We start from the raw sequence: 12128 nt of genomic DNA, 5'->3' as shown, positions 1-12128 counted from the left end.
CCCTCATTCAGAGCCGCTCGTTAGCGGCAGTACGCTCGTTCCGAGCGATGTTTGCACATCTGCGCATGCGTACGCTTTTTAGTACGCATGCGCGAACCAGTCAGTGCGGCCGAAAATCCTTTGTACGCTATATAGCGAGTGCCTGCTATTTTGAGTGACAGAATGAGGCGTATGTGGGTGGTAACAGGGGAAGGTGCTTGAAAATGGGGAGTGGAGATCCGAACGCAGGCGTGCTTAAAGGTCAAAACGGGCGTTTTATGGGTGTGTATATTTAAAACAGCAGCGTCATTGACCACGTTACTGGGTTATTTTATAGCCAGAACTGCACGCAAATTTGTGGTAGCAAACACCAACCACAAGAATAGCGAGCAGTTCATACGCTGGTCGATGTACTCGATTAATCTAATAAATAGCGGACATGACGTAGGATGCGTGCGGCCAGGGGGCGTTTTTAACAAATAAACGAGCGTATGTTTTGCTCGTTCGTTCAGACTTAGAGGTGTGAACACACTGCAATGTGCGTACGGATCATTTAAATAGCCACCCCTTGATTTTAAACGAACGACCGCAAATAGCGTGCGGCTCTGAATGAGGGCCTGTGTCCACTACTTCAAAGTCCATAGGGGCTGGCTGGACTGTGTTGTGCAGTCAGTTCTCCATAGGGGCTGTGTCCACTCCAAAGTCCTGTGCAGTGTCCCAGTCCTAAAGGAGTGCTGCAGTGTTGTCCAGGGGGTGCTCTGTCCATCAGGGGTGCTCCCCCCAAGTGCTAAAAAAATAATATATTTTCTGTGTTTGTGAATTGTGTGCGCAGTAGCCGCACGTGCATCAACAAAGTAGTGCCAAGCGCGCGCCTGTGTCATAAGTAAAGGGCCGGCTGGCTTGACCGTTAAGGGTGCTGTAACCCCCGAAAGTACACTCCAGTCCAAACCCAAAAAAAAATTATTTTCTGTGTTTGTGAATTGTGTGCGCAGTAGCCGCACGTGCATCAACAAAGTAGTGCCAAGCGCGCGCCTGTGTCATAAGTAAAGGGCCGGCTGGCTTGACCGTTAAGGGTGCTGTAACCCCCGAAAGTACACTCCAGTCCAAACCAAAAAAAAAATTATTTTCTGTGTTTGTGAATTGTGTGCGCAGTAGCCGCACGTGCATCAACAAAGTAGTGCCAAGCGTGCGCCTGTGTCATAAGTAAAGGGCCGGCTGGCTTGACCGTTAAGGGTGCTGTAACCCCCGAAAGTACACTCCAGTCCAAACCAAAAAAAAAATTATTTTCTGTGTTTGTGAATTGTGTGCGCAGTAGCCGCACGTGCATCAACAAAGTAGTGCCAAGCGTGCGCCTGTGTCATAAGTAAAGGGCCGGCTGGCTTGACCGTTAAGGGTGCTGTAACCCCCGAAAGTACACTCCAGTCCAAACCAAAAAAAAAATTATTTTCTGTGTTTGTGAATTGTGTGCGCAGTAGCCGCACGTGCATCAACAAAGTAGTGCCAAGCGTGCGCCTGTGTCATAAGTAAAGGGCCGGCTGGCTTGACCGTTAAGGGTGCTGTAACCCCCGAAAGTACACTCCAGTCCAAACCAAAAAAAAAATTATTTTCTGTGTTTGTGAATTGTGTGCGCAGTAGCCGCACGTGCATCAACAAAGTAGTGCCAAGCGTGCGCCTGTGTCATAAGTAAAGGGCCGGCTGGCTTGACCGTTAAGGGTGCTGTAACCCCCGAAAGTACACTCCAGTCCAAACCAAAAAAAAAATTATTTTCTGTGTTTGTGAATTGTGTGCGCAGTAGCCGCACGTGCATCAACAAAGTAGTGCCAAGCGTGCGCCTGTGTCATAAGTAAAGGGCCGGCTGGCTTGACCGTTAAGGGTGCTGTAACCCCCGAAAGTACACTCCAGTCCAAACCAAAAAAAAAATTATTTTCTGTGTTTGTGAATTGTGTGCGCAGTAGCCGCACGTGCATCAACAAAGTAGTGCCAAGCGTGCGCCTGTGTCATAAGTAAAGGGCCGGCTGGCTTGACCGTTAAGGGTGCTGTAACCCCCGAAAGTACACTCCAGTCCAAACCAAAAAAAAAATTATTTTCTGTGTTTGTGAATTGTGTGCGCAGTAGCCGCACGTGCATCAACAAAGTAGTGCCAAGTGTGCGCCTGTGTCATAAGTAAAGGGCCGGCTGGCTTGACCGTTAAGGGTGCTGTAACCCCCGAAAGTACACTCCAGTCCAAACCAAAAAAAAATTTATTTTCTGTGTTTGTGAATTGTGTGCGCAGTAGCCGCACGTGCATCAACAAAGTAGTGCCAAGCGTGCGCCTGTGTCATAAGTAAAGGGCCGGCTGGCTTGACCGTTAAGGGTGCTGTAACCCCCGAAAGTACACTCCAGTCCAAACCAAAAAAAAAATTATTTTCTGTGTTTGTGAATTGTGTGCGCAGTAGCCGCACGTGCATCAACAAAGTAGTGCCAAGCGTGCGCCTGTGTCATAAGTAAAGGGCCGGCTGGCTTGACCGTTAAGGGTGCTGTAACCCCCGAAAGTACACTCCAGTCCAAACCAAAAACAAAATTATTTTCTGTGTTTTGAATTGTGTGCGCAGTAGCCGCACGTGCATCAACAAAGTAGTGCCAAGCGTGTGCCTGTGTCATAAGTAAAGGGCCGGCTGGCTTGACCGTTAAGGGTGCTGTAACCCCCGAAAGTACACTCCAGTCCAAACAAAAAAAAAAATTATTTTCTGTGTTTGTGAATTGTGTGCGCAGTAGCCGCACGTGCATCAACAAAGTAGTGCCAAGCGTGCGCCTGTGTCATAAGTAAAGGGCCGGCTGGCTTGACCGTTAAGGGTGCTGTAACCCCCGAAAGTACACTCCAGTCCAAACCAAAAAAAAAATTATTTTCTGTGTTTGTGAATTGTGTGCGCAGTAGCCGCACGTGCATCAACAAAGTAGTGCCAAGCGTGCGCCTGTGTCATAAGTAAAGGGCCGGCTGGCTTGACCGTTAAGGGTGCTGTAACCCCCGAAAGTACACTCCAGTCCAAACCAAAAAAAAAATGATTTTCTGTGTTTGTGAATTGTGTGCGCAGTAGCCGCACGTGCATCAACAAAGTAGTGCCAAGCGTGCGCCTGTGTCATAAGTAAAGGGCCGGCTGGCTTGACCGTTAAGGGTGCTGTAACCCCCGAAAGTACACTCCAGTCCAAACCAAAAAAAAAATTATTTTCTGTGTTTGTGAATTGTGTGCGCAGTAGCCGCACGTGCATCAACAAAGTAGTGCCAAGCGTGCGCCTGTGTCATAAGTAAAGGGCCGGCTGGCTTGACCGTTAAGGGTGCTGTAACCCCCGAAAGTACACTCCAGTCCAAACCAAAAAAAAAATTATTTTCTGTGTTTGTGAATTGTGTGCGCAGTAGCCGCACGTGCATCAACAAAGTAGTGCCAAGCGTGTGCCTGTGTCATAAGTAAAGGGCCGGCTGGCTTGACCGTTAAGGGTGCTGTAACCCCCGAAAGTACACTCCAGTCCAAACCAAAAAAAAAATTATTTTCTGTGTTTGTGAATTGTGTGCGCAGTAGCCGCACGTGCATCAACAAAGTAGTGCCAAGCGTGCGCCTGTGTCATAAGTAAAGGGCCGGCTGGCTTGACCGTTAAGGGTGCTGTAACCCCCGAAAGTACACTCCAGTCCAAACCAAAAAAAAAATTATTTTCTGTGTTTGTGAATTGTGTGCGCAGTAGCCGCACGTGCATCAACAAAGTAGTGCCAAGCGTGCGCCTGTGTCATAAGTAAAGGGCCGGCTGGCTTGACCGTTAAGGGTGCTGTAACCCCCGAAAGTACACTCCAGTCCAAACCAAAAAAAAAATTATTTTCTGTGTTTGTGAATTGTGTGCGCAGTAGCCGCACGTGCATCAACAAAGTAGTGCCAAGCGTGCGCCTGTGTCATAAGTAAAGGGCCGGCTGGCTTGACCGTTAAGGGTGCTGTAACCCCCGAAAGTACACTCCAGTCCAAACCAAAAAAAAAATTATTTTCTGTGTTTGTGAATTGTGTGCGCAGTAGCCGCACGTGCATCAACAAAGTAGTGCCAAGCGTGCGCCTGTGTCATAAGTAAAGGGCCGGCTGGCTTGACCGTTAAGGGTGCTGTAACCCCCGAAAGTACACTCCAGTCCAAACCAAAAAAAAATTTATTTTCTGTGTTTGTGAATTGTGTGCGCAGTAGCCGCACGTGCATCAACAAAGTAGTGCCAAGCGTGCGCCTGTGTCATAAGTAAAGGGCCGGCTGGCTTGACCGTTAAGGGTGCTGTAACCCCCGAAAGTACACTCCAGTCCAAACCAAAAAAAAAATTATTTTCTGTGTTTGTGAATTGTGTGCGCAGTAGCCGCACGTGCATCAACAAAGTAGTGCCAAGCGTGCGCCTGTGTCATAAGTAAAGGGCCGGCTGGCTTGACCGTTAAGGGTGCTGTAACCCCCGAAAGTACACTCCAGTCCAAACCAAAAAAAAATTTATTTTCTGTGTTTGTGAATTGTGTGCGCAGTAGCCGCACGTGCATCAACAAAGTAGTGCCAAGCGTGCGCCTGTGTCATAAGTAAAGGGCCGGCTGGCTTGACCGTTAAGGGTGCTGTAACCCCCGAAAGTACACTCCAGTCCAAACCAAAAAAAAAATTATTTTCTGTGTTTGTGAATTGTGTGCACTGTGGCTGCACGTGCATCAACAAAGGAGCAGCGCCAAGCGTGCGCCTGTGTCCCATAAGTAAAGAGCCGGCTGGCTCATTTCTTAAAGGGTGGTGTAACCCACAAAGTGCACTACTCTCCAGCAAAAATAAAATAATATTTTCTGTGTTTGTGTGCGCTTTAGCCGCACATATATATATCAATATAACATAAATGGAGGACCAAACTTTCTCCGATAAAAATAAAATAGGGAAAGATCAAGAACCACTTCCTCCTAGTGCTGTTGCTGCTGCTGGGAGTTGTTCATCATCCCAGAGAGGAAGTAGGAACATCACTACTTTTACTAAACAATTGACCCTCCAACAGTCCCTAGCGATGAGGATGAAGTACGACAGCAGTCATCCTGAAGCAAAACGTATAACTGAGGCCTTGACTGCTATGTTGGTGTTAGACGTGCGTCCGGTATCCGACATTAGTGCAGTGGGATTTAGACAATTGATGGAGGTAGTGTGTCCTCGGTTCCAAATCCCGTCTAGATTCCACCTGCATCCTCAAAGCAGCAGCGACAAGCGTGCGTCTGTCTGTTAAAGGGTGGTGACACCCTCAAAGTGTGCTACACAAACAATTAAAATATTGTTCTTTTTTTTTTGGTCTTTGTGAAATGTGTGGGCTGTAGCCGCACCTGCATCCTTAAAGCAGCAGCGACAAGCGTGCGTCTGTCTGTTAAAGGGTGGTGACACCCTCAAAGTGTGCTACACAAACAATTAAAATATTGTTCTTTTTTTTTTGGTCTTTGTGAAATGTGTGAGCTGTAGCCGCACCTGCATCCTTAAAGCAGCAGCGACAAGCGTGCGTCTGTCTGTTAAAGGGTGGTGTAACTCTCAAAGTGCTCCAAAAAATAAAAAACTATTTTTTTAATGTGTTTGTGACTTGTGTGCGATGTAGCCGCACCTGCATCCTTAAAGCAGCAGCGACAAGCGTGCGTCTGTCTGTTAAAGGGTGGTGACACCCTCAAAGTGTGCTACACAAACAATAAAAATATTCTTCTTTTTTCTGTCTATGTGAATTGTGTGGGCTGTAGCCGCACCTGCATCCTTAAAGCAGCAGCGACAAGCGTGCGTCTGTCTGTTAAAGGGTGGTGACACCCTCAAAGTGTTCTACACAAACAATTAAAATATTGTTCTTTTTTTTTCGGTCTTTGTGAAATGTGTGGGCTGTAGCCGCACCTGCATCCTTAAAGCAGCAGCGACAAGCGTGCGTCTGTCTGTTAAAGGGTGGTGTAACTCTCAAAGTGTTCCAAAAAATAAAAAACTATTTTTTTAATGTGTTTGTGACTTGTGTGCGATGTAGCCACACTTGCATCCTCAAAGCAGCAGCGACAAGCGTGCGTCTGTCTGTTAAAGGGTGGTGTAACCCTCAAAGTGTGCTCCACAAACAATAAAAATATTCTTTTTTTTTTCTGTCTTTGTGAATTGTGTGGGCTGTAGCCGCACTTGAATCCTCAAAGCAGCAGCGACAAGCGTGCGTCTGTCTGTTAAAGGATTACATCGGTGACAGCATCCAAGTAGGCATGTCAGACAGTCCGTACCTGTACTGGCAGGAAAAAGAAGCAATTTGGAGGTCCCTGTACAAACTGGCTCTATTTTACCTGAGTTGCCCCCCCTCCAGTGTGTACTCCGAAAGAGTGTTTAGTGCAGCCGGGAACCTTGTCAGCGAAAGGCGTAGGAGGTTGCTTCCACAAAATGTGGAGAAGATGATGTTCATAAAATGAATTATCAACTCTTCCAGGGAGACCAGCCTCCAGAACGTACAGAGGGACCTGTGGTTCCAGCAGGGACGAATTAATACTCTGTGAGGATGAGGATGTACACACTGAAGAGGGTGAGGAATCGGTGGATGAGGAGGATGAGGATGACATCTTGCCTCCGTAGAGCCAGTTTGTGCAGGGACAGATAAATTGCCAGCTTGTTTTGTGGGGGCCCAAACGAACCAATCATTTCAGCCACAGTTGTGTGGCAGACCCTGGCGCTGAAATGATTGGTTTGTTAAAGTGTGCATGTCCTGTTTATACAACATAAGGGTGGGTGGGAGGGCCCAAGGACAATTCCATCTTGCACCTCTTTTTTTTCTTTGCATTATGTACAGTTTGGGGCCTAGTTTTTCAATGCCATCCTGTCTGCCACTGCAGTTTCACGCCTAGATGGGTCACGTGTTTGTGCCGCCCACTTGTGTCGCTTAGCATAGTCATCCAGCTACCTCGGTGCAACCTTTTGGACATAAAAACACTATTGTGAGGTGTGAGGTATTCAGAATAGACTGGAAATGAGTGGAAATTAAGGTTATTGAGGTTAATAATAGCATAGGAGCAGAAAAACCTACAAATTCTGTGATTTTAGCTGTTTTTATGCTTTTTTTCAAAAAAATACAGATCCAAAACACAAAACCCAGAACCCAAAACACGCAAGGGTGGTTTTGGCAAAACCAATCCAGATCCAAAACACGAAGAAAGATCCAGATCCAAAACCAAAACACAAAACACGAAAAGTGGCCGGTGCACACCCCTAATATATATATATATATATATATATATATATACACATACACACATGCCCTCACAGCCTGTGGGCGCCTTCTTCACCCGCGGGACGCAGTGTCCCGCGGGCGGAAAAATGTGCGGTGACCCAGCGCTTGGGGGCTGCCCGGCGTGTCCGTAAGTGCCGGGCACGTCCCCAAGTATTACGAAAAGGGGACGCGTCTTATAGATACGCCCCCTTTTCATGACCACGTCCCCTTTTTGGGCGCGCGCACATGGTTGCCCTCTCTAGCTCCGGCGCCCTGCCTGCCGCCGGAGCTAGAGTGAACACTATATATATATATATATATATTAGGGATGTGCGCCGGACCATTTTTGCCGGCTTTGGATTTGGTTCTAATTCGTCGTCCGGCTTTGGATTTGGATTTGGATTTGCCAAACTGCGGTGACTGGCTTTGGATTTGGATTTGGATTTTTTTACAAAAATTGACAAAAAAAGCTAAAATCACATAAATTGGTCTTTTTTTTTTCTTCCTAGAGTATTATTAACCTCAATAACATTAATTTCCAGTCAATTTAGACCATATCACAGCTTATAATATTGTTTTCAACATTATTGGCCAAAGGTTGCAGTGAGCTGACTGGTTACTAAGCGACAAAGCAGCGGCACAACGACACAGACACCACAGTATAAAACACATCTATGACACATTGCCACACAGCAGTGGCAGAAATGAAAAGTAGTGCACCCACCCAGTGGGGTACGGCCAGCAGAGTCACAGTACTTGTTTACAAAGTGGGCTACGGCCCTAGGAGTCACAGTGCACAATCTTATTCGCATTACACCGCACATAGGGCCTGATTCACATTACACCATAAAGTAGTGTCTCTTATTTATGTTACGACACACAGTAGTGCCCCTTTTACACAACCCACAGTAGTGACCCTTTTACACAATGCCCACAGTAGCGGTGTCCCTTACACAATGTCCCCCAGCAGTGGTGCCCCCTATGCAGTCCCCTTAGTAGTAGGGTCCACTATGCAGTGCCCCCAGTAGAATGCCCCCCAGTAGTATGCCCCCCATTAGCAGCCCCCCCCAGTAGTATGCCCCCCATTAGCATGCCACCCAGTAGTATGCCCCCCATTAGCAGGCCCCCCTAGTAGTATGCCCCCCATTAGCATGCCACCCAGTAGTATGCCCCCCCAGTAGTATGGCCCCCCCAGTAGTATGGCCCCACCAGTAGTAGGCTGCCCCAGTAGCAGGCCCCCCCCAGTAGTAGGCTGCCCCAGTAGTAGCCCCCCCTGTAGTATGGGCCCCCCCTGTAGTATGGCCCCCCCTGTAGTAGGCTGCCCCAGTAGCAGCCCCCCCCCAGTAGTAGTAAGCCCCCCCAGTAGTATGCCCCCCCCCCAGTAGCAGGCCCCTCAGTAGTATGGCCCCCCCAGTAGCAGACCCCCCCCAGTAGTATAGCCTCCCCCAGTAGCAGGCCCCTCTGTAGTATGGCCCCCCCAGTAGCAGACCCCCCCCAGTAGTGCAGACCCTCCCCAGTAGTATGGCCCCCCGCACCCCCAGTAGCAGACCCCCCCCCAGTAGCACCCCCGGCCCTTGCACAAATAAAAAAATTAAAACTTACCTGTATCCCCGTCCGCTCTGTCACACGCTGAGGAGGGAGCCGGAAGACGGAGCTCATGTGTGAGCTCCAGCCGGCTCCCTCCGTGCAGCAGCCAATGAGAGTCTGTGTGACTCTCATTGGCTGCTGTAACAAACACACAGCTGCCGCTGGCGGCTGTGTGTCTGTGTCTGTATAGGGCAGAGCGCTATCACTGCGCTCTGCCCTACACGCGAGGAGACCTGATGTCGGATTCTCTAGTGAGAATCCAACATCAGGCGGCCGCCGTTCGGCCCCGAACGGGGATCCGAGTCAGGCAGTGAACACCCGAACAGGGTTCGGGTGGACTCGGATCCCCAATGTTCGGAGCGGTTTGGATTCCACAGAATCCGAACCGCTCATCTCTAATATATATATATATATATATATATATATACATATACATACAGTATACACACACAAGCTTATGTCACACATGAATTACACACACACACACGCGCGCACGTACATTTCACACACATTTACCTAGCAGCAGCTGCGAGTTGTAGAGATGGGGCGGGACCTGGCAATGTCATTAGGTCCCTCCCCCTAGCAGCAAAATTACGCGTTTCGAGGGTCAATCGGAAGGGGGCGGGGCCAAATTCCGTGATTCTAATGGGATTGCAACATATTGGCCCCGCCTTCTCCCGATTGGCTCGCTCATCTCCTCTGTCGGGGAGGGGGTTTCTGGGTACTCAGTCCCCCCCCCCGCGTTTGCTACTGATTCCTGTGTATAAGGGGGAGATGGGAGGTCTGTGTCTTGCAGACATATCTGTGTAGGAATGCCGCCGGTTGAAATCCCTGTGTTGCAAGCCCGACAAGGGACTAAAGATAGGCGTTGAAATACCGACGCATATCTTAATCCTGACCTCGGAATCTAGAGAGACACCATCCCGAACAAGGTAAGCCGCCCTGGCTTACCTTGTTCGGGATTGCGTCTGTCTAGATTCCGGGGTCTTAGCTGTTAGCTCTTAGGTCTTAGCTGTTAGCCGCGTGGGGAGGGGGGGTGTTAGGTTTAGGCAGCATAGCGGGGTTAGGTTTTAGTGGGAGGTTAGGGTTAGGCACCCCTGGGGGGAGTAGGTTTAGGCACTAAGGGTGGAGGGTTAGGTTTAGGCACTAAGGGGGTAGACTTAGGTTTAACGGGGAGGTTAGGGTGGGGAGGGTTAGGGTTAGGCTACAAGAAGGAAGGGTTAGGGGGAGAAGAGGGGAGGGTTAGTATACTTACCCGGCCCCTGTTGGGATACCAACCATCGGGATGCCGCTGTCTGTATTTTGAAAGGCGGCATCACTACTGCCGGTATTTCATACCCATTCCGTCTGTGTGTACAGGAGGAGGTAAATATCTATGAGTGAGTATTTGAGAAAACAGTGTATGAAGAGATGAGAGATATTGCTGTCTGTGTATTAGGAGAAGAGAGGTATGCATCCTGATGTCTGTATATAAGGGAAGAGGTGATAGATATGTTACCTAGGGGCCTATTCATCAAAACTAAAAAATCGATGGAGGTAATTAGGTTTAGAACTCGCATGGAGTCCTACCTAATTACCGGAGGAATTCATAATTTCTCCTCCCTATAACTATCTATTCCGAAAAGCTGTCATTTTTGCGATGACAGCTTTTCAGAAAATAGACACTTTTCCCTGCCTGCTCTAACTTACCGCAGCTGTAATCAGTGTTGTGCATGCGCAATTACATTCGAAAAAGCGGCACATGCGCAGCACTAACTACAGCTGCGGTAATTCTGTGTCTGCCCGCCCAATCCCCAAGCCCCCCCGTTCCCCTCCGCCACCTGCCTGGACCTTGATAGGCTGCAACCGCAGACCCCAACCTCCCACCCGACTTGCTGAAGATTTTTTTTTTTAACTTTACAGTGTTCTGCCGGGAGAACACAGGCCCTGATTCAGAGCCGGACGCTCTGACAGAGCGCTCGCTCTGAATCAGGGCCGTCCCTCCTACCTTTTGGAGAGGCCTCCTGGCCGTTCGCATAGCTGTGGGTGACCACCCACAGCTATAGTGAGCGGCCAAAATGATGGTCGCGATGGTCAAGACCATCGCGACCATCGGGCTTGCGACGAGACCCTTGCGGTAGGGTCTTGCTGCCGCAAGCCCTGGAGTGCTTTTGGCTCTAGTGATGTCAGTGGGAACGCCTCCGTCTGGGCAGCCACGCCCCCGGCACGCCCACCAAAGGGGGCGTGCTGTCAATCACTATCGAACAGCATTTTCGGAATATGATGAATAACCTAATTTCTACATCCCTATACTAAAGTATGGTGAGTGTGGAAATTAACGCAAGCGGACTTAACCAGGAGATGTCAGTGATATCTCCTGCATTGTGTGTTAATGAATACTAAAATAACGGTAATTAAGGAAAATGTCCTTAACTGTTATTTTAGTGTTTATTGTTGATGAATAGGCCCCCTAAGGGCCTATTCATCATCACTTAATTTTACAAAAGCAGATGGAAATTTTATTGTAAAAACTAAAGTTTTCGGGGCAATTCATCAAGAATGTAAAGCAGGAGATATCACAGATATCTCCTAGTTACCTTCCTCTTGTGGAATGGTCCGCTGTCCCCATACACTAGTATCGGGACAGAATTCATCAAGCTCCGAAAATACAATATTTCCAGAGCTTGACTGCAGGTGCATTCGCCATCTTCAAATGGCAAATGCTCCTGCTTGTGGATCGCAACCCGCTCCTTCCCTATGGGAAGGAAGTCCAGGTTCGAAAAGGGATACTTTTGGATCCCTTCGCCCCTTTCTGGCTCCTTCCGCTGGACATCGGAGCTCTTGTGCGCATGCATGACCTGTAGGTCACGTTTGCGCACTACCGTCACTACTCCGAAAGGAACAGTGAAAAGATTCACTGGAGCAGTGAAGCTGCTCGCGGGGACAGCTGATTTCGCATCAGCTGTCACCGCGCCGGAGCAATGATGAATTGCTCCGGATTCCGCGGCGAGTTAGAATGTTAATTATTGGGGTCCGAATAGGCCCCCTAATGAATAGGCCCCCTAATGACTGTGTTTAGGAAAAGGTATGAGAGATATGTGCCTTGTTATTAACTCTGTATTGGGAGAAGAAAGGTCTGCGTACTGATATCTCTGTACAAGGAGGAGGTGTATAAGGAGAATGTGAAATATATGCTTCCTGTCTGTATTAGGAGAAGAGAGGGCAGCATCATGATGCCTGTATATAAGGGAGGAGATAGTACTGTAGGTCCTGTGTTCTAATGCCTGTGTGAAAAGAGGAGGCGAGAGATATTCTTCCTGTTGTCTGTGTATTACGAGGAGGAAGGTCTGCATCCTGATGTCTGTGTATAAGG

This window comes from Taudactylus pleione, unplaced genomic scaffold (genome assembly GCF_031769625.1).
Source record: "Taudactylus pleione unplaced genomic scaffold, aTauple2 ptg000556l, whole genome shotgun sequence".
In the NCBI taxonomy this organism is placed as follows: Eukaryota; Metazoa; Chordata; class Amphibia; order Anura; family Myobatrachidae; genus Taudactylus; species Taudactylus pleione.
Note: the sequence above shows the minus strand (reverse complement) of the source record.